Here is a 27,943-nt window from a genome sequence, read left to right on the forward strand (position 1 = left end):
GCAATCAGCCTGATGTCTTCTCTTTAAATTTCCTGTATCATGGGTGTCTGATTTCCCAGATGGCTTACTTTGCCTGGGTTGTGAACTGCCATAATAAACTCTGTCCAGCTTCTAATAATCTGTGGAAGGTTCTCTGCACTTGGTAGCGAGGAGATGAGGTCCAGGTAAGGAAAAAGCCCCCTTGGGAAAAGGGGACATTGACATTTTCAGTGTTATAGTAAGAAGGCTTTTATAGGCAATGGTAACCTCAATATTTGAAGAATCTTTCTGCTTTCCAGCTGTCCCTCAGTGTCACATATGTGCTAAATTGTAGTGTGTGCAGTTTTGAAACTATTCTTATTTTTAAAAAGAAAAATATTTAATAATATTTTAATAATATATTAATCATTCCCACAAATCTCTAAATCCATTATTCCCAATATTCAAAAATCTACATAACAAATTTTAGCAGCACTTTTGGGATCAGATATGTTTTTTTCCATGGTGTCTCTGTACTACTAAGAACAAATTATTCATAATTATGATTTTTGTATTATTTAAGTCATCTGTTATATTACTTTTAAACCAATAGTTAGCAATTTGCATAATTTCTTGATTTCTCCATCTTTTTGAAAATGGATATTGTGCATGAACCCATATACGTCTGGTTCTTAAAATTATATCTGATTAGTTCAAATGGCCCACTATGAAGAAAATTTATTTTCGGTTTGGGAATTACAGAGTCTGCATTATTTGCTTAGGTTGCTGAAATCAGTCAATCAGTCAAATTTCCCTTTATTTTCTGTTGTGTACTGTGATGGTAACACATGTGCACATGTACATTTGAAAAATCCTTTGAACATGAAGGATTGAAATAAGGCAAGCAAGCATCAAGACAAATAGCATGTGCAAGGACATTTTGCTTGTTGTGAGTGTGAGCCAGGGAGGGAACAGCTCACCTGAAGAATCACCTAATATTAAGGTGTTGATAGTCACTTGAAGTAAAGTTAAACTAACTATTGTTAAGAGAGAGGTTAATCAAGTTGAATTTGATCCAGTAGAGGGCACTGCATTGCTGTCCTTATATATTTATATGTATTCTATATGTTCAACATTAAATATGCCTTATATTACAACAAACTATACAACCATGAAACAATATAGAACACATACTATATTTGACTTTCCTTTAAGAATTTATCTTTTCTCCAGGCCAGAGGAGAGATTGCTTACGTGTGGAAACATGGCTTGAACATGAAAAATGGATGATAAAGCATTTAAATGCAAAGCATGCACTGCATTGTTGTATAATACTTACTCCATTCACTGTGGAGTAAGAAAAACATGGATTTTTCTTTTCCTTTTCTTCTTTTAAGCAACATTGTTCTTGATTCTGGCTTGTAAGGGGAGGGATTACTGCATTTTTCTTCTCCAGGGAGAAGAATGCTAATTTCTTGAAAAAGACTATGATCGTTAAAATACCGGAATAAAGAATGCTGACCTAAGTTATTTTCAGTTGTGCCTGACCAAAGAGCCCCGAACTAGAATGGACCTTGAAGGTCAGCTTGCGGAGGCGTCAGGGGAGGAGGTTCCTGGCGACGAGAAGCCGCAGCGTCGCCTGCGGGGCGCCGGTCTCTGCGCAGTGCGGTGAGACCAGCTGGCAGAGGTCCTACTTAGGTTTTCTCAAGAATTTCGTTCACTTCAAACCGCTGCTTGGAAAACATCGTAATAAGATGTTGTGGTGGGAACAACATTCTGTCCCTTGCTCATTGTCTTGGTGGTTCTTGCTCACTATTCCAGTTTCTAATCATTCACCTTCAAAGGTGCTGGCTGACTAGCAAGTTAAAGCAACCAGAGAGTTAAACACAGCCAGAGTTAGGAGGCTGTTAGAATTCAGCTTTTAAACGGAACACTGAGCAATGAGGCTTTGCAATGCAGGGGTAATTTACCTCTAGTGATTCCCGAAGGAAAATATCCTTTCTCCTCAGGGTAAACATTGTGACTTCTAGAGAATAGGATTTACTTATTGAAGTCTTCTGGATTTCAGCCCAGTTGGAAATGATTGTGTCTTTCTCTTTGTGGAAGAACTTGCTTTTTAACTCTTCTTTTATAAGGTGGAAATGGGAGGGAGGTGGGGAGCACGGGGGGAGTGGGCTGGGATGGGAGTAAAAGACAGAAAACTACTTGAAAAATAATTAAATAAAAAATAAAAGGTATTAGTAAAAGGGCTTTAAACCACGCTATAAAAGAAAAGGGCTTTAAACCATGAAACTTTAAGAAAGTGTTAACAAGATTTAAAAAAATGTTGGATGCTATTAGTGTAAATGAACAGGTAACTTTTTAAAAGAAATATGGCTTTTTTCACTTCTTTATCAACAATAAAGCTTCAACTAGCTACTAATATTACTAATATATTTTAAAAGCTAATAACTTTAATATCCATTTAAAAAAAGAGGCTCTGGGCATTTAAATATGTAGTGAATGAGTGAATTCTGATAACAGAACTAAAGAAATCAGGTAGTTTCCCACCTCTACGCCTTTGCTGAGACTCTTTCTGCCACCTTGAATGTTCTTCCCCCTTGCCTGGGCCACGTTAAATCTATTTACCTTTTCACATCACATTTACGAAAGTTTCAAAAAAAAAAAGAATTCAGTATTGGCAAGGCCATGTGAAAAGGGCACCTTGCCCATTACTGCAGGGAATGTAACTGGTTTTACTTTTCTGAAACACAGTCAGTGTGGCCCTGGAATCACCATTCAATAAACTTTTCTTAATAAGAACCATGAGCAAAGACTTACGTACCAGTGAATTTACTGAAATGTTGTTTTTGTTATGGGTGGAGACTAGGAAATGAATGGAGATTGAACCAGGTAAGCAAGCCCTGTTCTGGCATCTATTTTACATCTGATTAAATGGAAACTGAGACACTTTCTGAAGAAGTAGCAAGGATACAATTAAAGAGTATTATTGTGAAAATTCTCAAACACATGAAAAGAGAGTCATAGAATAAACTTCCATATACTTATCACTCAGATTTAACAAGTGTCAAAATTTTGCACTTACTTTATATCACTTTATTTTCGTTGCTGAAATATCTTCAAGGGAATCCCATTGATCGTGCCATTTTATCCCTACCATATTTCAGTATGCGTCTCTAGAAATATATTTGCAACATCACTATAAACCTTATTTTTTGGTAATATTTAATACTTCATTCTTTTTTTAAAAGATTTTATTTATTTGTCTTTAGAGGGGAAGGGAAGGAGAAAGGGAGAAAAATATCAATGTATGGTTGCCTCTTGTGAATTTTCTGGTGGGAACTGGCCTGCAACCCAGGCATGTGCCCTGACTGAGAATTGAACTGTTATCCTTTGGTTCACAGGCCCGCGCTCAATCCACTGAGCTACACCAGCCAGGGCCTAATACTCCATTCTTAAATTAAAAAAATCACTTGGAAGGGAGAGGTAAGGGTCTAAACAAGATCTATTCATTACAGTTTGGTTCTTAGGTAATAGACGTTTTAATAGTATTTTCTTTAAGGGTTCAGACATAGACAGACTTTTCAGCTGAACAAGAATGGCAGAGGTCAATGGAAATGAGATTGAAGGGAAGGTCTGCAATGCCACTGAAGAGAACTGAGAGAGAATTGGTGCTGTGTGTGCATGCCACGGGGACAAACGAGTCCACCTGTGTGACCTGAAAAGCTAGCTTGCTCCCTTACTCTGCAAGAATTTGAGAACTAAGCAAACCTCAGGTGGGATATTCTCTACTTCCCTCCCCGTGTTTCCCAACTAAGCACAGAAAGTGAGAATTTTTCCTGGCTTCCTTCACAACAGACAGTGGAACTGTGGCACCAATAAGCCCTAGATTATTGATGGAGGGAGCAAGGCAAAAACTCATATGAGGTCAGTTAAAGCTGCAGCATGACAAAACTCAGAAAGAATAGAGCCAGGGAGGCTGGTGAAGCCATTGGGTCTATTTGTCTGAGAAACTCTATTTTTTTCTTACTCTTCAAGGATAAGTTTATTAGATATAGAATCCTAGGTTGGTGTTTTTTTTCTTTAAACTTGAAATATTTTACTCCACTCTTTTTTAGGGGAGGGCACATTTTTTATCCAATTATATAAATTAATTTTTAAATTTGAAATAAAGTTGTTTACTTGATTTTGATTTTATGTTTTTTAATTGAATTTATTGGGGTCACACTGGTTTGCAAAATCATAAGGTTTCAAGTTACAACTCAATAAAACATCACCCGCACACTGCATTGTGCTCCTATCACCCCAAAGTCTCCTTCTATCCTCATTGTTGACCCCTTGGCCCACCTCCACCTACTTCCATGCCCCTTTCCTTCTGACTGTTGTCTATACAGCAACCTAATATATATACATGTCACACACACACACACACACACACACACATATATATATATATACACACACACATGAATACATATATACATTTGGCTAATCCCTTTACCTTCTTTCATTCAGTCCTCCCTCTTCTCACCCCTCTGATAGCTGTCAATCTGTTCCCTGTATCTATGTCTCTGTTTTTATTTTGCATGTCAGTTTATTTTATTCATTAGATTCCACATATAAGTAAGATCATAGGGTATTTGCCTTTCTCTGACTGGCTTATTTTGCTTAGCATAATAATCTTCAGGTCTATTCATGATGTCACAAAAGGTAGGATTTCCTTCTTTTTTGTAGCCATATTCCATTGTGTAAATGCTGTTAATTCTTCCTATCCATAAGCACACTATATATTTCAACATATTTGTATCCTCTTCAATTTCTTTCTTTAATGTCCTATAATTTTCCAAGTACAGGTATTTTACCTCCTTTGTTAAATTTATTCCTAGGTGCCTTATTTTTTTACTGAAATAGTAAATGGAGATGTTTTCTTAATTTCTCTTTTTGATAGTTCATTATTGGTGTATGAAAATGCACCAATTTCTGAATATTCACTGATTTCTAAATATTAATTTTGTATCCTGCTACTTTGCCAAGTTCATTTATTAGAACTAGCAGCATTTTGGGTGTAGTCTTTTGGGTTTTCTATATACAATATCATGCCATCTGTGAATAATGATAGTTTTACTTCCTCCTTTCCAGTTCAGATGCCTTTTTTTCTTCTTGTTTGATTGCTGTGGCTAGAACTTCTGATACTATGTTGACTAAGAGTGGTGAAAGTGAACATCTCTGTATTGTTTCTGATGTTAAGAGTAATGCTTTCAGTTTTTGCCCATTGAATATGATGTTGGCTCTGAGTTTGTCATATATGGCCCTTATGTTGAAGTATGATCCCTGTTTTCCCATTTCTCCACTGTCTTCTTGTTTGTATAGTTTCTGCAGAAAATAATAAAATCTTATTTTTGTTTCTTTATAGAAATTTTTTTGGTTTGTTTTCTTTTAAGATTTTCTTTTTGTGTTAGGTTATTGCAGTTTAAATATGATATGCCTATGTTTTGATTTTTTTGGGATTTATCCTCCTTGGTGCCTTCTGATTTTTTTGGATCTGCAGTTTAGTGTATCTCATTCGTTTTAGAAAATTCTGGGCCATTATTCCTTCAAATATTTCTCTGACCTTTTATCTCTTTTTTTCCCTGATATTTCCATGACATGTACGTTATTTCTTTTGTAATTGCCCCACAGTTCTTGGATATGCTGTTCTTTCTTTATTTTTCTTTCTTTTTGCATTTTAGTTTGGGAAGTTTCAATTAACATATCTTAAAACTTAAAGATTTTTTCCTTAGTTATTTTCAGTCTATAGATGAGCCTGTCAAAAGCATTCTCCATTTGTTTTACAGAGGTTTTTATTTGTTTGTTTGTTTCTAATATTTCCTTTGGATTCTTTCTTAGAGTTTCTATCTCTTTGTGCTATTGGTGTGTCATTTACCATCTGTCTTGCCAATCTGTTCTTGTCTGTGTCCGTTTTTTCCCTTAGAGCCCTAAACATCAATCATAGTTTATTTTTAATTCCCAGTCTGATAATTTCAAAATTTCTACCACACTAACACTGTGGTTCTGATGCTTGCTTTGCCTCTTCAGATTTTGTTATTTACCTTTTAGCATGCTTTATAATTTTTTTAAAAAGAAGACTTTATTTATTTTTAGAGAGAGGGGAAAGGAGGGAGAAAGAGAGGGAGAGGAACATTGATCAGTTGCCTTCCCCATGCCTCCAGGCATGTTCCCTGAATGGCAGTCAGGCAGGTGACCTTTTGGTTTTCAGGACAATGCCCAACCCACTGAGCCACACAAGTCAGGGCTCTTTTAGGTTTTTGTTGAAAGCTGGGCATAATGTACCAGGTAAAAGGTAAATTGGGTAAATAAGCCTTTCATATAAATTTTTATGTTTATCTTGTTAGGAGTTTGACTATATTTACTGTGTGTTTTGGCTGTAGAAGCTAAAATATCATCTCAGGCCTTTGCTTTTGTGCCCCCTGTTGTCTTTGAATTTCCCTAGAGACTCCTTCTTAAACAGAGTTAAACAAAGTTAGACAAGTCATTGTTACAAATTCTTAAGGCAATTATTTTGCTTTCTATTTAGTATAAGAGTAGAGAATAGAAAGTTTTCAGGTGAAGATTGATTTCTTCTTCACCTTTACAGTGAACTTCTAGGCCCTTGGGGCTCTCAGCTTTATGTAGAGATTTTTAATCTGATTCTTACTTTGGTGGGATCCTGTGTTTATTGCCTTTTCCCCATGATCCACATAGCTCTCAAAATGGAGATTTGAAATCACTAGAGTGTGAAGGTCAACTTTAGAACAAAAGCTAGTTTGGATGCTCTTTTAATCTAAGTTCTCATTTGAAACTTTATGTTAATGTCTCAGAACATTCTTAGAAGAAGCGTTAACAGCAACATTATCTGCCAAAAATTAATAAAAATAATATGGTGGGGGGAGTGGTGAGGGGAAAATGGAGACAACTGTACCTGAACAACAATAAAAAAATAATAATGGTTTGAATGCTGAATGACTGTCAGATGAAAGATGAATGACTTTCATCTCTAGATTTTGAAGAGCATATTATAACACTGAAGCAATAAAAGACAGCATTTATTATATGTATTAAAGGTAAAATCATTTTAAATTTTCAAAATAGAATGTTAACTTTATAAAGTACTTTTTGAGGTAAAACAATATAATCTGTTAGAATATTTTGATGGGTAGATATTATTAATAACAATATTCCCCCTATAATAATATACCTTTTACAAAATACTTTATTTTTTGCCTAGCATCATGAATAACTTTTAAGTAAGTAAAATAGAATTATTTCTTCTGCTAAACATATTAAGATTATTAGTGTAGTGAAGTCCTGATGCCATATTTTACCCACTAGGGGTAAATGATATTTAAGTTAGACAAATAACATCTTGGGAGAAGACAAACCATCCATTATTTAGGCAATTGTCATATAACTAAAGTGAATCATTACATAGTGCATAGGAAATTTGTTGAAACAATTTGATTTTAAAAAGAGAAATAAATGGAAAAAACTCATTTGATCAATCATCCTTGAAAGATGAAATAATATTTTAACTAGATAAGCAGAACTTTCAAAAATCACCCACTGGATTTCTACTATTGTGGGAGAAAGACCACAGAAAAATTTTTTGACTAAGTATAAATTTGACCTAATTTATTCTTCATTGACAGCAATTTAACAATTTCCTTCTTCAGTGTGCCTGTGACACAATATTAACTTATAAAAAGTAGAATCTCTTTGGAGGCTAAGTTTGTATCTGAGTTATATAAAAAAATGAGATCCCAGCTACAGAAAGAAAGGCAAGGGATTAAGAAAAAACAAAACAAAACAAAAACAAACAAACAAACAAAACTCATAGGAAAAAGGTGGTAGAGAGAGTTTGAAGAGGATAAAAGAGAAGAAATGGTGATGGAAGGAGACTTGACCTGGGGTGGTGAACACAATACAATATATAGATGATCTAGAATTGTATACCTGAAACCTATATACTTTTGTTAAATAATATCACCTCAATAAATTTAATACAAAAATTAAAATGCTTGTAAAAAACCTTCTCAACCTAAAAGATAAAATAGGATTATGACTTACTACATCTGTGATGTTTTTGTGAGTAATCTGTGTAAGTACAGACATCAGTGTACACCGGGAGGGTACACTCATGACAGAGTCCACAGAGTTTACTTTTTTACAGTTTCTTGAGTCCCTGGATTTGGATTCTCCCCTCCTTCCCTTTCTAGGTTCTGAGAAATTGCTCATATAGGTTAGGAATTTCATTTCTTAAGAGTTTGAGAAACTCACTTGTAAAACATTCTAAGCCTGGGGATTTCAGGAGATATTTCTTTTCCTAGTGTATTTCCAAAGTTATTAATCTGTGCTAGTTTCAATCTCTTTATGAGTCATTTTGGCAACTTTCATTTTATCATAAAATGATACCTTTTGTTGTGATTTTAATTTTTAAACATCGAATTATATATTGTGTTTGATTATACTTTAAAAATGTCTCCATACCTGTGCTTTGTGTTTGTTTATAATTTTGTGTTTTTTAATAGTATGAAAGCATTTTTATTTATACATAAGTGAAAGTGAAAACACAAATCTGGAAAAAGACATCCAAACATTAATGACAGTTATCCCTAGGTCTTTGGAACATAAATTATTTCTTCTTTATTAATATTTTCAGTGAGTTGTGAATGTATTATTTTTTATTAACAAAAACCTAATTTTTAAATATAAATAATATATCCTGGCTAGTCAGTTTTGTTTTCCATTGATAACTTTGTTGCAAATGCTTTTGTTTTCCAATCAAAGGGCATTGTCCTGGAGAAATGACACCATTAGTTATTGCTGTGGAAGTTTAAATTACACACATTTCTGGAGGCCAGTTTGACATTAAGCTAAAATGTAATATTTGTATGTTCTTTGCCAGAAATTTTATTTCTAAAAATTAATTCTAATAAAATGATAGAGCACTTGCATAAATATATATTTTTAGAAAAAGGTATGTCTATGAATGAATATAAAGTTGAGCTGTTCAATACAGGAGCCCGATGAGCAATTGAAATGTGACTAGTCTGAATTGAGATGTGCTGTTAGTATAAAATGCAGACTGTAATTCAAGGACTTAACACAAAAAAGAAATGTAACTGATCTCATTAATACTTCTTTTGTTGGTTAGATGTTGAAATGTTAATATTTTGGAACTAATGAGTTAAATAAAATATATTGTTAAAGGTAATTTCAGCCATTTCTTTTAATGTGAGTACTGAGACATTCAAACTTGCATGTAGAGTTCAATTGTATTTCCATCAACAGTGCTGTTTAGAAGCTCCACACAGGTCTCATCACTGTGAGGCTCTCTCAGCATGGAACTCAAGTTTAGATGGTCTAAATTTTTTTAGACAGGGTGGAATACAATTTTTTTATCTCTGTTTTATTTACTTGTCTTATGAAAAACGTGTTATTTTCATGTATGCCTAGAGAATTTTTTTTAAAGATGTGGTCCTCCTAAATGTATTTTAACATTAAAAATCAAGAATTTAAGTATCCAAATTACCAGAAGTCATCTCTAATACCTCCCATCATGGTGACATGTCATGCTTTCTCATTACTGTATCTTTATTGAAATCACCGCAAAATATTTGTAGAGGTTTACTCTACCAGCAATTCATGTTTAGTGTTGAGAAAATCATTTTTCTTAAGGCTATTTTTGTTCATTTTACTTCTAGTGTAGAAACTTTGCTTAGGAAGTTTGTCTCAAATGACTGAGAGCCTAAAAGCTCTTTACCAGTTTTGCACCAGTGTAGAATGGACTGTTACTTCCTAACAAAAATCTGTGTGAATTTACTGAAGGTAAGCACAGATTGGTAGGGCACTGTGAGTCATAAGTTTGTTCATTGATTTTTTCCCTGGGTTAGTTTCAATTTTCCCATGATATCATTTTTAGAGATAGTTAATATTAAGAAAATATATGTATGGAGGACTTCTGTTTCTGGGTATATGATAAACTAAGGCAGCCCGAAGCCTTTCTGCTACAAATATCTAGAAGAAGTGAGTAAAAACTATAACAAATAGTCTTTTAAATACCTCAAAAAGAAAACAAGTCTGGTACAAGAAATAGAGGAAACTAAAAACTCTGGGTGAGAACAACATGAACAGATGCTTGTGATGTCCAGTGAGCAGGTAGGGAGTGTGTACTGATTTTGTGACTCTAGCTGCACAGGTGTCATTGCTTGTATGGGTACAAAAAAGGAAGACTTGCACCTGTGTGAGACAGACACTTGGAATTGAGGAGCTCTAATACAATGCTAGAATTTTGGAAGGCCTCTGTCATCCATTAAATGGTGAATCAGAATAGGAAAATAAAGCCTGTTTGCATCAAATGAGTTCCAAATAGAGAAACAGGTCTCATCTTGGATTTCTAAAACCCAAGTTTAAACATTACACAAGTTTAGGGCTCAAATTTTATTACTCACATGGTCAGAACCATCAGCCAAATCAAGAAATATCAGTATATAATTCATTCTGGTATGGTGATACCCCTATGGTTGTGTCAGAGCGAAACCCCAAATCACTCTGTAAAGCTGCATCAACAAGGCACTCAACAGAAAAAAAAAGTCCAAATTAACCTGAGACCATATAAAAATCACAACTTTATTAGAAAATAATTCACCATGGACAAGAGTCAGCAGTGGATTTAGAATTCTCAAAAAAAAAACCACAAACAAACCCTGAAGATAATAGATTATCTGAGGGAAAACACAAATTAATACAGTAGTTCCTCCTTATAACACAGGGGATATGTTCCAAGACCCGCCCATATGTTTAAAACCATGAACAGTACTAAACCCTATATATACTACGTTCTTTTCCTATAAATACCTTCACTTTATTGCTTCTCAGAATTGCCAACATCACCACTCTTGCATTTAGGGCCAGTATTATGCAAAATAGGGTGACTCAAACACAAGCAATGCAATACTGCAACAATTGATCTGATGACTGGAAGGCCACTAAGTAGTGTACACAAGATGAATACACCAGACAAAGGGATGACATACGTCCCAGGTGGGAGGGAGAGTCTTTGAGAATTCATCACACAGCTCAGAATAGTGTGCAATTTAAAACTTATGAATTGTTTGTAGAATTTTCTGTTTGTATTTAAGACCACAGTTTACCATGAGTTTTGGCTAAAACTGTGAAATCAAAAACACAAATAAAAAAGCACTACTGTTTGTTTAAAATAATGAAAGACATGAAAAAGCAATTGATGTCCTAAGCAAAGAACCAGAGTCTGAGAAAAATAGGCAGATTTAAAGNGGACAAAGGGATGACATATGTCCCAGGTGGGAGGGAGCGTCTTTGAGAATTCATCACACAGCTCAGAATAGTGTGCAATTTAAAACTTATGAATTGTTTGTAGAATTTTCTATTTGTATTTCAGACCACAGTTTACCATGAGTTTTGGCTAAAACTGTGAAATCAAAAACACAAATAAAAAAGCACTACTGTTTGTTTAAAATAATGAAAGACATGAAAAAGCAATTGATGTCCTAAGCAAAGAACCAGAGTCTGAGAAAAATAGGCAGATTTAAAGAGGTACTAATTTTAGTTCTAGAATTGAAAGATATAATCAATTTCAGATTGATGCTGAAAGGTCCAAGAAATGTGTGACCCTGTTCTAGCAGTCATACAGTGTGCCTTTTTCCCCTTCAAATTAATTTTAATATGCTTCAACACAAAGATGCAACACAGGAAGTGCTGGGGCCAAATAAGAAATATGTGACTCTGTTCAAACAGTAATACACAGTGTGCCAGCTGACCGCCCTTCTCCCACTCTGACACCCAGGCAGAACCCTGCCCCAGCTGTGGGGACTGAGGGCGGGAAGAGTACCAACGCAGCTCTCAAATGCCAAGAAGAGGTTAGTGGGTTTGGTGGGTTTGTCTGAGGCAGGCAGGTGGCTGCAGCATCTGTATGTGGAAACGGCTCCAGCCTGGGAGGTGGATGACAGGACTTCCATGTTGAGAGAGGTCCATGTTCTAATGGTGCGTGGGTGGAGTGGCAAGAGAGGCACAACAGCTGTCACCCCTTGTATTCCACGATAAGAGCCAGACGTGGTGGGTGTCCATGATGAAGGGATGAATCTACGGCAATGTAGGAGTAAGTGCAAGTGCCCAAGGTGAGAGCCGGTCACAGCAGTGTTCCAGTCCACCTGGTGCCAACATCACTACACCTGTGATCACACTAGGCTAACACGCTAAAACCCTTTGTATATGTTAAATAACAATTATGACAATTATGAAGTGAAAATAAAATGCAGAGTATTTAAAAATTACTCATAATGAAACAGAAAATAAAAAATAGAAGACATAAAACCAAAGTTCATAGACATGGAGAATAAAATTAGAAGATATGCTGTATCTAATAGAAATTTTAGAGGAAAAGACTAAATAGAATGGGACATATAATAATGGTAGAATTTTTTTTCCCAGAATTGAAGAGCAATAGGCCTCAGATTGAAGAAATTTGGAGTCTCATGCAAGCTTAATAAAAATTATTCCACATATTTTATATATAAAAACACAGTAGCAAGACTGCATGATACAAAAATCAAAGAGAACATCTTAAAGCCACCTGGGAGAGAAAGTTACTTATGAAAGAATGATACCACCTGGCTTATTTCACTTAGCATAATGCTCTCCAGACCCATCTATGCTCTCCCAAAGGATAGGAGTTCCTTTCTTTCTGCTGCATAGAGTTCCATGGTGTAAATGTACCATAGTTTTTTGATCTACTCATTTACTGACGGGCTCTTAGGTTGCTTCCAGCACTTGGCTATTGTAAATTGCGCTGCTATGAAAATTGGGGTGCATAGGTTCTTTTGAATTGGTGTTTCAGGATTTTTAGGGTATATATCCAGCAGTGGAATTGCTGGATCAAAGGCAGATCTATTTTTAGTTTTCTGAAGAAATTCCATACTGTTTTCCACAGTGGCTGTACCATTCTGCATTCTCATCAACAGTGTATTAGGGTTCTCTTTTCTCCACAACTTTGCCAGCACTTATTTTTTTGTTGATTTGTTTATTATGGCCATTCTGACTGATGTGAAGTGGTATCTCATTGTGGTTTTAACTCATATCTCTCTGATGGCTACTAACGCTTACTAGAGGGGAGGTGGGAGGGGAAAATGGGTGGAAAAGAGGAAAGAGTTATCAAGAATATGTATAAAGGACACATGGACAAAGCCAAAAGAGGGTAGGATTGAGAGTGGGAGGTGAGAATAGCTGGGGTGGGGGTGGGGGTGAGTGGTGGAGGAGAAATGGAGACAATTGTACTTGAACAACAGTAACAAAGAAAAAAGAACAATAGCAGAATGCTAACAAACTTTTCAAGGAAAACAATAGAAGCCTAAACTCAAAAAAATAATAAGTTCAAAGAACCAAGAGAAAATAAGATTTAACTCAAAACTCTGTAGCCTAAGAAAAAAACAAAAAAAGGTGTGAATAAAATAAATATATCTTTAAGACTGAAACTGAGAGATTTATAACCCATAAATCCTTACAAATAAACAAATTCATAAAAATAAGTTGAATCCAAAAGTTAGGTGTGGTATATAAGAGTGATGACGCACAAAAAAAATGGAAAAACCTGGTGTTATAAACCATTTCCACCACAATGACAATAATAACAAAAACAACAATAGCATGACTAAGAAATAAGGTAAAACTAAAACTATAAACCATATTATAGACAACATAATGGCCTGATCATAATCAGAGTTAGGATGCTCTAAAATGTTTGCATTGTTTGAACAAAAGGCAGAAAGATTAATTCCAGTATTCCTTTTTTTGAACAATTACACATTTAAAATGAAATAACTAACATATTAAAAACAGAATACATAACTTCCAATTTGGTAGAGGGAGAAAATAGGGAATTAAAAATGTGATTTATAATAAAAAGGCAGAACATAAAAGAAAAATAAGCAAAAAACATGTTTAAGTACAAAACAGAATCAGATAATAGAAATAAATTAAAACTAAGGAATAATTATAAAAATTTGGAACTAAAAGATAAAACATATTTATTAAATCAAGATATTCTTAGTTTAGATTAAAAAATACCAACAAATTCAGCTATCTATTGTATGTAAAATACACACACATAAATCTTGATGATGAAAAGGTGTTGAAGAATAAAGGGAGGAAAAATAGCTCACAAAAAATGCTAACCAAAACAAAGCTGGTTAAGCAATATTATTAGGCATAGAAATAGAGAACAGGCAGACAGTGACCAGAGGAAAGAGGGGCAGGAATTTCAGGGGAAAAAGGGTAAAGATTTACAGGAACTAGTATAAAGGACACATGGACAACAACTAAGGGGGGTGGAAATGGGGGGAAGGTGGGGTGCACTAGCGGGGTGGACTGGGATGGAGTAAAAGACAGAAAACTGTACTTTAACAACAATTAAATAGAATATATTAGGCATAATATATTTTCATGTAAAAAACATTATTTGCAATAAAACAGCTGTTATTTAAGGACAAAAGTAATAATTCACCAGGAAGAATAATACTGAACTTGTATGCAACTAACAAATACCACCAAAATATATAAAGCAAGCATTTATATAGTTGTGGGAAGATATAAATAATTTCAAATATAATCACATTCTAATGTCCTCTTAAAAACTGGCAGATGAAGACCTGGCTGGTGTGGCTCAGTGAATTGAGTACCAGCCTGTGAACCAAAAGGTCATGGATTTGATTTTCAGTCAGGGCATGTGCCTGGGTTGCAGGCCAGGTGGCCAGTAGCGGGTGATTGAGAGACAACCACACATTGATGTTTCTCTCTCTTTCTCCCTTCCTTTCCCTGTCTCTAAGAATAAATGAATAAATAAAATCCTTAAAAACATAAAAATTGGCAGATGAAGTATACAAACAATGAATAAATATATGAAAGATCTGAATTGCATACATAGAAACTTTTATTCAACATTTAGAGAACTCACATTATTTCAAAGCACATTTGAAACATTTACAATGAACTGAATATCTAATAAGCTATAAAACAAGTCTAAAATGTTAAGAAATTGATGTCATAATGATATATAATAATAATAATAATAATAATATTCTGTCATCTTAAATGCAATAAAATTAGAAACTGGCAAAAGAAAGATGCTACTCTATGCATTTAGAAACTAAAATTCACGCTTCTTTTTTCTAAAGATTTTATTTATTTATCTTTAGAGGGGAAGGGCAGGAGAGAGGCAGAGAAATATCAATGTATGGTTGCCTCTCATGAGTCCCCTGCTGGGAACTGGCCTGCAACCCAGGCATGTGCCCTGACTGGGAATCAAACCATGATCGTGTGGTTCGCAGGCCCGCGCTCAATCCACTGAGCTACACCAGCCAGGGCTAACAACCACACTTCTAAATAATTTGTTTAAATAGAAGTCAGAAAGGAAGTTTAAAATTTTTTAGAGGTGCATGACAACATAATCTTTACCTATCATAACTTTAAAGTTATAGATTAAGTAGTATTTAAAGAAAAAATCATATCCTTAAGTGTACATAATTTCAAAAAGAAAGAACAGAAAAATTTACAAGGTAGGTATACAACTCAAGGAGTTAGAAAAATAGAAACAGAATAAATCCAAAAAGTAAAATAATAAAGATAAGAGTGGAAATTAAAAAAATAGAAAACTAACCACAGAGAAAACCAACTGTGACAATTATTATTATTATTATTATTATTATTATTATTATTATTAAGATTTTATCTATTTATCTTTAGAGGGGAAGAGAAAGAGAGAGGGAGAGAAATATCAATGTATGGTTGCCTCTGGTGTGTCCCCTGCTGGGAACTGGCCTGCAACCCAGGCATATGCCCTGACTGGTTATTTGGTTTGCAGGCCTGCACTCAATCCACTGAGCTATACCAGCCAGGCCAAGTATTATTTTTTGAAGGAAAAAGAAACACTCAGTAAAATATGCAAAGTTTTAAGATTTGTGAAGACACAAAAATGATGTTAGAAATAAAAAAGAGCTTTAACTATAGTGATGATACAGACTTAGGAAAATCATTAGATGATCTATGCCAATAAATTGAAAACTGAGTGAAAATGGACAGTATCCAAAAGTATAGTTCTCCAACACCTACTTAAGGAGACACACAAAGTGTAAGTCCTGTGACTTTTAACATCAGGATGGCAATCCAATTAAATAATGGGCGAAAGACCTGAATAGGTACTTCTCTAAAGAAGACATATAGATGACTTTTTACAGTGAGGTATTACCTCACACCTGCCAGAATGCCTGTCATCAATAAATCAACAAACAACAAATGCTGGTGAGGATGTGGTGAAAAGGGGACCATAGTGAACTGTTGGTGAGTATGCAGATTGGTGCAGCCACAGTGGAAAACAGTATGTAGTTTTCTCATAAAGTTAAAAATGGAACTGTCTTATGACTCAATAATCCTTTTCTGGGAATATATCCTAAGAATCCCAATACACTAATCAGAAAGAATATATGCACACCTGTGTTCATAGCAGCATTATTTACAATAGCCCAGGTCTGGAAACAATTCAAGTGTCCATCAGTAGATGAGAGGATAAAAATATGCTGTGGTACATTTATACAATGGAACACTACATGGTTGTAAAAAAGAAGGAACTTTTAGCCTTTGTGACAATTATGGGTGCACCTGGAGAACATTATGCTAAGTGAAATAAGCCAGTCAGAGAAAGACAAGTACCATACGATCTCACTCATATGTGGAATCTAATGAAAAAAATAAGCTGAAGAACAAAATAAAACCAGAAGCATGGATTCATGGAACAGACTGACAGATCTCAAAGGAGAGTGGAAGAGAATAGCCAAAGAACATACACATATATGCAAAGTCCTCGGACACAGACAACAATGTGATGAATGGTGGGGGTATGTTTGTGGGCTGAGTGGAAGGGGAGAGAAGGTAGAAATAGGGGAGATCTTTAATAATGTCAACAATAAAAAATTTAAAAGAATATATATTATAAATAACATTTAAAAAGTTGAATGGATAGTAAGATGTATGTTCATCTAAAAACACCAGTTCAAAGTGTTGCACTAGTTATTTCTATCAAGTATTAAGGAACTAATAATTCTTAATAATGTTTTCTAGAGAATAAAAAAGAATGCAGGCTCATATGATCTTATTGCAAAAAATTGGGAAAAGGTGTTATGAACAGAGAAATTATATGCAATTCTCACTCATCAGTATGGAAGAAAATATTCTAAATAAAATACTAACACTCCAATCAAGGAATGGACAAATAATCTAACATTAATGACCTATCATAATAAATGATAATAAACCACATGAACAGATAGAAGAAAAATTATATAATTATCGCAAAAGATGTAGAAAAAACATTCATTAAAATTCAACAGCCATCAAAGACAAAACATTTTATTGAACTAGTAATAGACAAAATTATTAATAGACTAGGAATATAAGGTAATTCCCTTTGGAGGATACATTAGAGTTAGTTCCATGGCAAAATTTGAATTTATGCTGCCACTGTGTCTACTGAATACTGGCTGAAGGCCCTCACCAGAGCAATACGCCAGACAATGCAATATGACATATAAGGGTTGGAAAGGAAGAAACAGGCTGTTATTTATTTTGCAGATGACAAGAATGTCTACATGGAAAAATGTAAAAAACTCTACAGGTAAACTGTGGGAACTATTAGGAATATTTGCCAAAGTTGTTATATAGAGAGTAATATATGGAAATCAATGACATTCCTAAACAGAAGTACTAAATGATTGACAATGCAATTTTTAAAAAGATAACATTTATAATATTACCCCAAACCGTAAAGTTATTAGGAATATGGCTATAAAAATATAACACCTTCATTGATAAAATTAAAACTTTTGCTGTATGATATAAAGGATGATGTAAATAAATGTTGAATAATATCACATTCTTGGATGAGAAGGCAATATTGCCATTGTTTTGATTCTTCCCAAACCATTCATAAACTCAATGAAATTCCAATGAAAATTTCACTCATCAATAATAATATTCTCACAAGGTTTTTCACAGAGTTCATATACTTATCCTAGAATTCATGAAACAGTAAAAGGACAATTACAGTAAAAGATTTTTGGAAAGCAGTGCCATGAGCAGTAAAAGCGAAAGCAGAAGCAGCAGAAGCTGAAAAAGGAAAAGAAAAGAGGTATATAGATAAAAATACTTTATATATTGAATAAAATAATTAAAATGGACAATAATGAAAGAGATTGGCATAGCATAAACAAGTAATACACCAGAATACAGAACCTAGAAACTAGCATACAAATATCTGCTAACTTAAATGACAGGAATGGCAGTGAAAATTATTGTGGAAAATATGAATTATTGTTTTATTAAATCATTTTTATTGTTGTTCTATTACAGTTGCCCCATTTTTTTTCTTTTGCCCTCTTCCACCCATCCCACCCCCTACTTCCACAGTCAATCCCCACCCTGTTGTCTATGTCTGTGGGTCATTCATGCAAGTTCTCTGTCTAGTCCCTTCCCCGTCTTTCCACCATTAACCCTCCCCCCTCTCCTCTGGTCACTTTCAGTCTGTTCCATGTTTCCATGCCTTTGGTTCTATTTTGTTTGTTAGTTTATTTTGCTCATTAGAGTCCTTTTATAGGTGAGATCATATGGTATATGTCTTTAACTGGATTATTTCACTTAGCATAACATTCTCCAGTTTCATCCATGCTGTTGCAATAGATAAAGCTATACTGGATTATCTTTGTGGAAAAAGTGCAATTATATCTTTATCCCTTAGTGCACAAAAATCTTCACCAAATTCCTGATGGGTTAAAGACCAATCATGAAAAGCAGACTGTATGTATTTTAGGAATAAACCCAAGATGTCTGTTATTTTTAGCATTTTTCTATGTTCTTAAAATATTTCATAGTTAAAAATTATTTAAGAAAAGGCACATGAAGCAGATGTTTGGGAAATTGTGCTATTTGGGGGAGAGTTTCAGAAAATCTAAAGTGCAAAATATTTATGATAACCCTAAAATAGACATCTCCCAATTTCCCATGGTTAAAATGGCACTGAAGGCCAAATGTGAATATATTAGATGGTGAAAGACTATTTTTATAGGGAGATCACTAACTCCCTATAAAAATGAGAAAAATAAAACATATTTCATATGATTATGTCTTTTATAATTTTTATGATCTTTATGATCAGATCTTTTATGGCAAGAGGACAGGAAATCAACTCCGATTTGCTTCATTAAAGATAGGAAGTTTGGCACACATAACTGGGAAGTTCATGGGCAATAATAATAAACATGTGCAGTGTGAGGCACAGGTCTAAGGGCTTTACATCTATCCACCCTTTTAATTTTCACAATGATCCTAGCGAGGTGGGTTATGTTATTATTTTCATTTTGTGGATGAGCAAACAGACACAGAGAGGGAAACAAAGAACCAAGAGTTAAGTAATTGCATGTATGTGTGTCCACACTCAAGAAAAGACTGAGGAAGCAGAGACATCCACTACAGATTTCTAATGTGTTTGTTCAGGGTGTGCAATGTGAACTCCTATGTGTCCTATGGAGCCACCAATGCTTTGGAACGTTTGGTTTATTTGGGGACACCCAAAGAAGGGCTAGCTAGCTCTTTTTTTGAGGTACCATTGATTAATAATGTTATATATATTTCAAGTGCATAGCATTATAATTTTGTATCTACATACTCTATTGGGTGCTCACCACCAATAGTCTAGCTCCCATCTAACACCATATGAGAGTTGTTCAAAAGGTATCCAGCCATGTCATATGAAAAATGGAGACATTTATTGAAGAAGATACAAGATACAAGATACAAGAAATGTTATATAGGACAACGATGTCTCAGTCCTCTTCAGAGTAGGCACCTTGGACCTCACAGAGTTCTCCCATTTGCCATCAGCTGCCTTCTTTTATTTTCCTAAATCGCATTGGTGTTCCAAAATCTCTTTCCTTTCAAAGGTCATTTTAGTTTGGGGAAAAACCAGAAGTCACGGGGCACTAAATCTGGGTTGTAGTGGGGCTGAGTCACCTGGGTTATTCAATGTTCCACCAAAAACCTCTTGAGACCATGATACATGTGTGGTTGTATTGTCATGAGGAAGCTGCCAATCACCTGTTGCCCTTAGTTGCAGCCATCTGAATCAACCAAAGAGTTTCTGCGAAGGAATGGTCAAGCTTAGCACAGAATTTGATGCAGATTGGTTGCTCTCCTTGCTCATTTTGAATACGATGGCCATACAGTACACATGCTCACTCAATGGTGTCTACCACCCCCACTGACTAGTACAGTGAAGTCATTTTGAGGCATGCACACTACAGTCCATGTTCTTTGGCTGCCAGATTACATCGATGTTGAACAAACTGTTATTATATTAACAACAGTTGGATTTTTTCCAAACAGACCTTGTGTGCATTCATGAATAGACTCATGTATGTGTGCATTATATAAATATCCATGAAAAGATATTCAACATCACTACTTGTTAGGGAAAAGCAAATCAAAACCACAATGAGATATCACATCATACCTGTTAGAATGGCTATTAGCAGAAGACAAGAAATACGTGTTGGAGTTGGTGTGCAGAAAAGGAAACCCTTGTTCACTGTTGGTGGAATGGTAAATTGATGTAACCACTATGGAAAACACTATGGAGATTCCCCCCAAAATTAAGAATAGAGCCACCAGGTGATCTAGCAATTCCTCTTTTGGGTATATATCCAAAGATTAAGTTCTTAATATACTCTTATATGGTACAACAATAGAGACAGCATGTTTGAAAGGAAAAAACTCAAGTGTTGGGGGTCAGTTAGCCTCTGGGTTACACTAAACTAGTTGGAAGTTACTCTGCAATTAGGGAGCCCTACATAAGTTTATGAGCAGAGCTAATCCAACCAAAACAGTATTATGGGCATTTTCAGTGACAGGAGCTGAAAATAAAAGGTGAAAAACTTGAAAGTAGAGAGACCAGTTTGACTACTGTTTGCTGAATTAGTATAATACCAGATAAAGTTAGATTAAATTAGAAGCAAAGGGGCCTGGCTGATGTAGCTCAGTGGATTGAGCACGGGCCTGTGAACCACACGATCATGGTTCGATTCCCAGTCAGGCCACATGCCTGGGTTGCAGGCCAGTTCCCAGGAGGGGACTCACAAGAAGCAACCATACATTGATATTTCTCTCCTTCTCTCCTTTCCTTCCTCTCTAAAGACAAATAAATAAAATCTTTAAAAAAATTAGAAGCAAAGGGTGTGACCATATAAAAAACAAGAAAAAATGTATGAGAAACTCACTTTCACAGACCAATCAACATCACTTGATAATTGAATGGAAGTTTGGAAAAGAGAGTGGGGAAAGTTAAAAATAACTTTGAAATTACAGTCCAGGTGACTGGGAGATGTCATTGGAGAGAAAAGGAAAGTTACAATAAATAACAGGTTTTAGGAGAAAAATAGAATTCCATTTTAGACAAGTTGAATTCAAGATGATGGATAAGAAACTGTATCAGTTAGAATTCTTACTTGAAAGAAATCAAACTAACTCTAAGTGGCAAAAGAACTTTGTAGAGGGGACTTGGATAGTCTGCAGGCTTCAGGAGATCTATAGGACCAGGCTGAGAGGTTCTCACCCTGAATAATGTCCCTAACTAAGAGGTCAGCCCTGGCACTGCCTCTGAACCCTGACCACTGAGAGCGGCTGACACTGGGTTTTGCTTCCCTCAGCCTCTTGAACACTGCCTAAGGCACCAGTACTCCCAGGCTTCTCAGCCCCTGCCTCCCTACACAATGAACTCCTGATTCAAGAGGCAAGTGCATTCAATTAAGATAGACCATATGGACACACCTAAGCTGCAAGAGCAGCTGAAAGAGTGGGGGGCTTTCTCAGCTTTAGAGTGGGATGCAGCCTCTCTGTCCCACTGTAGTTCATCAGGTCTTGGAAGTTTCCCAGTGTAGGAAAGGGGGCATATGCCAGGCAGCCAAAAGAACATTCAAACAAAAGTACCTACCAGGGCTTTAGAAAGTTTGGACTCAACCTCAGGGGAGAAGACGGGGTTGGTGATACGGCTCTGGAAAGGGTTGTTCCCCTGCAGGAGTGTCCAACCTGTGGTCCATGGGCCATCTGTGGCCCAGGATGGCTATAAATTTGGGTCAACAAAAAAATTGTAAACTTACTTAAAACCTTTTTTTGGTTATCAGTTTTCATTAGTGTTTGTGTATTTAATGTGAGGCCCAAGACAACACTTTTTCCAGTGTGGCTCAGAGACACCAATGGGTTGGACACCCCTGGTAGGATATGATGGGAAGAGAAGATGGTCGAGAACTGAATTTGGAGAAAATGGTCTTTAGGTGGCAGTAGGAATGAAAGAAGGGGCATCAGACAAGCTCGAGAAGAGAGGAGAAAGCTTCTTCACATGGAGTGAGGTGAGCAAGTGTGGTTCAGGGTCATAAATCCCAGGAAAGTATTAAAATTTTTGGAATTAAGAGGTCAGTGTTGACCATCCCAGGCATTCAAAACGGTTATAAGGAAGTAATGAATGAGTGGTGAAGGAGGAAGATAGGACATGTGGCCAACCCATTTATAAGCATTATAGGGAACATAAACTACACAAGCATACCTGGTTATTTTATTTTATTATTATTTATTTCATACTCACCCAAGGATACGTTTTTATTGATTTTAGAGAGTGAGGATCAGGGTGAAAGGGGGAGAGAAGGATAGAGAGAGAGGGAAAGAGAATGAATCATTGATGTGAGAGAGAAACATGAATATAGTGCCTTCTGTATACATTCTGACTAGGGATCAGGTCTGCAATCTAGGCCTGTACCCTGACCAGGAACTGAACCCATAACCTTTTGGTGTATGGGATGATGTTCCAACCAACTGATATAACTGACCAGGGACAAGGAAAACTTGCTTTATTGTGCTTTGTTTATTGTGTTTCATAGTGATTGCATTTTTAAAAAACAAATTTCAGGGAAGATGCTCCATCAGCAAAGAGTATGACTTGCTGAAAGCTCATGTGATGGTTAGTATTTTTTAGCAATAAAATGTTTTTACCTAAAGTGTGTCATTTTTACATAATGCTATTACATACTTAATAAATTATGGTATAGTGTAAACATAACTTTCATGTACAAGAAATTACATCCAAATATTATATCCAAAAAGTCTGTGTGACTCGCTTTATCATGATACTCACTTTATTGCGGTGGTCAGGAACAAAACCATAATATCTCTGAGGTTCACATGTATAATTGCAGGCAATATTATTTGTGCATAAAATTATTCACCTGCTCTGTTACTGGCCCCTTATGGAGAGCTCAACTCTAGAGTGCTCTTTATCAATTTGATTTATGTATTTTTGTGAATACTTAATGTTTTAGGGCTAGGGCCTGGGCAGTAAGCAGCAAACTTTATCAATATTTGAAACCTCTGGTTAAGTATAGAAGTTCTGCATTAGTTTCTACTAATGTCTACTTGACAATAAACCCAAACCATGGAACATTAGTGATGGGTTTGTATGGAAGACACCTCACATGCTGATGTGCAGATGAACTCCAGGGTCCATAGAACCAGGTCAAGAAGAAACTAGTTCTCCTGAATCTGGTTGTGTCAGAAACTTCACTTGAACTTAATATGAGGCAATTAGCTGTGCTCTCTGGAAAGGCTCAGGAAGGAGGAGAGGTCTTGGGAACAGATTTGAATTTTCAGAGATTTTATGTTCCATAGGAGTAGGATCTGGCTATGTCTGAGGTTTGGCCAGGTCAGGAAGGCTAGAGTGGCAGAGTACCTTCAGGCTCAGCTTGGTTAACTCCTAGGTAAGAACCACAGTATGAGTCCATTGCTGACAAATTCCTGCGTTCTCTGTGGTAAAAACTCAGACTATGTTACTATGAAAACATAGTCAAATATATATAAAGAACTCATATGACTCAACACCAGGAAGACAAACAATCCAATTAAAAAATGGGCAAAGGCCCTGAATAGACACTTCTCCAAGGAGGATATACAGATGGCCAATAGACATATGAAAATATGTTCAACATCACTAGCAGTAAGAGAGATGTAAAAACCAAAGTGAAATACTACCTCACACTTGCTAGAATGGCCATCATTAACAAATCAACAAACAACAAGTGCTGGTGAGCATGTGGAGAAAAGGGAACCCTAGTACAACCACCCTAGAAAACAATATAGAATTTCCTCAAAAAATTAAAAATAGACCCAGTGATCTATTCCTTCCACTTATGAGCATATAATCAAAGAATCCTAAAACACCAATTCAAAAGAATATATGCACCCCTATGTTCATAACAGCATTATGAACAGTAGCCAAGATTCAGAAACAGCCCATGTGTCCACCAGTAGATGAGTGTATAAAAAAGCTGTAGTACAACAGAATACAACGCAGCAGTGAAACAGAAGAAATTCTTACCTTTTGCAATGGCATGGATGGACCTATAGAATATACGCTAAGTAAAATAAGCCAGACAATGAAAGACAAATGCCATACAAACTCACTTATAACTGGGATCTAATGAACAAGATAAACTAATGACCAAAATAGAATCAAAGGCACAGAAAAAAAAACCACACACACCAAAGCTGTAAGAGGGGAGGGGTGAGTTTAAGACTGGTTGGAAGAAAGTGAAGGGACTAGTCAAAGAACATACATGCATGACCCATTGACATGAACAACAGTGTGGGGATTGATTTTGGGAAGGGGGACTCAGGGAGGGGAACAAAGGGGGAAAAACTGGGACAACTGTAATAGCATTAATAACTTTAAAATATAGTCAAAAGAGACTTCAGCTTAACAATCAGTTCAGATTCCCCAAATGGATGATTTAGGCAGTTGGTGTCTATTTTAAGAGGGCCTAAAATAAGGCCTTGGGTAAATTCTTAGTTTTCGAAAGCATTAAAGACAAGTGAAAAGGTGGAAACAGGGTTATCAGTGAAGTTGGGAGAGGCAAGTGGTGGAGCTTGGAAGTTGTGTAACAGCAGTGGCCAGTCTGAGTGAGCTATTTTGAAGGTTTATTTGTTAAAGGTTTGGTAAGTGAGTTTTGAATATACATGGTGGAATTCTATGCAGCAGAAAGAAAGAAGGAGCTCCTACCTTTTGTAATAGCATGGATGGAATTGGAAAGCATTATGCTAAGCAAAATAAGCCAGGTGGTGAAAGACAAATATCATATGATCTCACCTTTAACAGGAACCTAAACAACAAAACAAGCAAATAAAATATAATCAAAGACACTGAAATAGAGAATAGGCTGACAGTGACCAGAGGGGAGAGGGGAAGAAATTTTAGGGGAAAAGGGGAAGGGTTTACAGGAATAAGTATAAAGGACACATGGACAAAAACTAAAGGGGGTGGAGAGGACTTGGGGGGGGGTGGACCAGGATGGGAGTAAAGAACACAAAACTGTACTTGAACAGCAATTAAAATTTTTAGAAATCTTCTATTGTTGCGAGTAGTTATTAACGGCCACCTGATCCCCCCCAAGTGAAAGTGATCTTTCTGTCAAAATTCTAAACTCTAAACTTATCTCTTTGTTTCTTATGGATCTTATTGGTTTTCAACAAGGCCATTACATATATTATAACATCAGGGTGAACTTTATTAACTGGAAACACCAAGTGAAAATTAAGAATTTAGGGAAAAGGTTAGAAATTATAATAGCAAGTAGTTCCTTTTGGAAGAATTGTTGGTAGGTTGTGCCAATTCCCATCCCTCGAGTTGCATGAGAGGGACTAGGGGAGGGGCAAAGAGCCTTTTGGCCAGAACCACCATCTTCCAGTAATTCGCCAAAGTGACTCACACAAAGGAAGAGAGGAGAGGTACCCGTTATATGTTCTCTAGACATTTTAGAAAACACGGAGTTGTTTCTTTGGCTACATACACACTAATCTACAAGAAAGGTGATACTGTAGGTATCAAGGGACTGGGCACTGTTCGAAAAGGAAAACCCTACAAATGTTACCATGGCAAAACTGGAAGAGTCTACAGTTTCACCCAGCATGTGGTAGACATTGTTGTAAACAAATAAGTTAAGGGTGGGATTCTTCTCAAGAAAATTAATATGCAAATTGATCATATTAAGCCTCCTAAGATTTGAGACAGCTTCTGAAACATGTGAAGGAAAATGATCAGAAAAGGAAGGAAGCCGGCCCTGGCTGGCGTAGTTCAGTGGATTGAGCACAGGCCTGCGAACCAGAGGATCGCGGTTCGATTCCCAGTCAGGGCACATGCCTGGGTTGCAGGCCAGTTCCCTGCAGGCCAACTCCCAGCAGGGAACGCACGAAAGGCAACCATACATTGATGTTTCTCTCCCTCTCTCCTTCCCCTCTAAAGATAAATAAGTAAATAAATAAAAAATCTTAAAAAAAAAGAAAAAAAAAAGAAAAGGAAGGAAGCCAAAGTGAAAGGTACCTGAGTTCAACTGAATGAAGTGTCAGCCTGCTCCACCCAGATAAGCACACTTTGTGAGACTAATGGAAAGGAGCCTGAGTTGTTGGAAACCATTCCCTATGAATTCATGGCATAATAAGTGTGGGGAAAAAAAGACTTCTATACTGAAAAAAAAAAAGAGAGGAGCAAAGAGCCAACCTTTGTCTTCTGGAGTATGAAGGACCCAGAGATTGCTGACTTTTCCTACTTTGAAAGGAGGAAGGCTGTGCTGGACTCCACCTGCCTACCTAAGGAATGAAGAAAGAGAGCTGGTTTGAACATGAACATTTCTCTCAAAGATAATGGTGCAAAGGTGAAAGCTTTGTCTGGGGACTCAGTATTGACTCCTGATGCGAGCCTAGGGGCAGTTGTGCGATTCTACCCAAGAGAATTGCCTGCAACAGTGAGGATGACTCTGTAGGAAGGGCACTAATGGATAACAGAGACTAGGTGAAAAGTCCCAAGTTGTCAGGCAGTGCCCACACATGGAAGGTTGAACTTGGAAGGTTCCCATGGGGGTGCCTGATAGCTTCCATCAGAGTCAAGTAAGACCACTCTTGCTCCTTACCTCTCTTCTCGCCCCGTGCCTCTACTTTGGACAGAAACAGTTTGGTGACTGGGGGAGAAATTATAGAACAACTTAGCTGGCAAGTAAAGGAGAATGTGACTATGCCTTCCTACTGTCTTTCTTGCTTGCTTCACCTCTTCAGCAAGAGCTGAAAAGAGAAAACCATGTGTGTGGTTTTGACATTGAACTAGATATTACTGAAATAAGACTATTCCTATAACTAAAATGGGCCACAATCTTTTTGTTCTCTGAGTGTGACAGGAGAAATCATGAAACATGCAGATTTCTTGTGGGGCCAGGAATGCCCTAGTCCACAGTTGGATTTGAACCCTCTTTAAAGGGACAGTAGGAGGGAAGAGTAATAAAGTTTTCTAATTGAACTGTAAAGTGCCACTGGCTTGAAGAAAAAGACTCTCCAAGGACAGGGGAGAAGTCACAGTCACCTTTTTATCCCTGTAGTAGCAAGAATGCATAGTTCTTAAGAGGTAGGTTTTCTCGTTGAAACCTGAGGAGAGGTTCTCACACAGGTAGTTCACACATTAGAACTGCCTTCAGCATTTGGTAAAACTGATTTCTGGGCCTCCTGCCTGCAGAACTGATACTGTAGGTCTGTTAGTTTTGGGGAAGAAGCCTTTTATTTTGGACAAGTTCCCAGGTGAAGTGGATGCTTCTGGTCAGGGGACTTTGAAAGTACTGATTTAAATGAAATAGATAAGGGAGGGCAGGGCTCTCTGTCAACTAATTTATTCATTCATTTGTTCATGAATTAATTCAACAAGTATTTACTAAGGGCCTGTTGTGTACTCTGTGCAGGTGCTGACTGGGCCTGGGATTACCCAGGTTATCTAATTTGTCCAGTGGAGATTCGGCAT

General features: G+C 36.3%; 1 pseudogene; it reads left to right on the forward strand.

The window, feature by feature from the left end:
• Positions 1-1,525: 1,525 nt before the first annotated feature.
• On the forward strand, positions 1,526-26,608 carry LOC118986464 (60S ribosomal protein L21-like; annotated as a pseudogene).
• The last annotated feature ends 1,335 nt before the right edge of the window (positions 26,609-27,943 follow it).

Source organism: Sturnira hondurensis, unplaced genomic scaffold (genome assembly GCF_014824575.4).
Source record: "Sturnira hondurensis isolate 20B ecotype Veracruz unplaced genomic scaffold, ASM1482457v3 Scaffold0004271, whole genome shotgun sequence".
Classification (NCBI taxonomy): Eukaryota; Metazoa; Chordata; class Mammalia; order Chiroptera; family Phyllostomidae; genus Sturnira; species Sturnira hondurensis.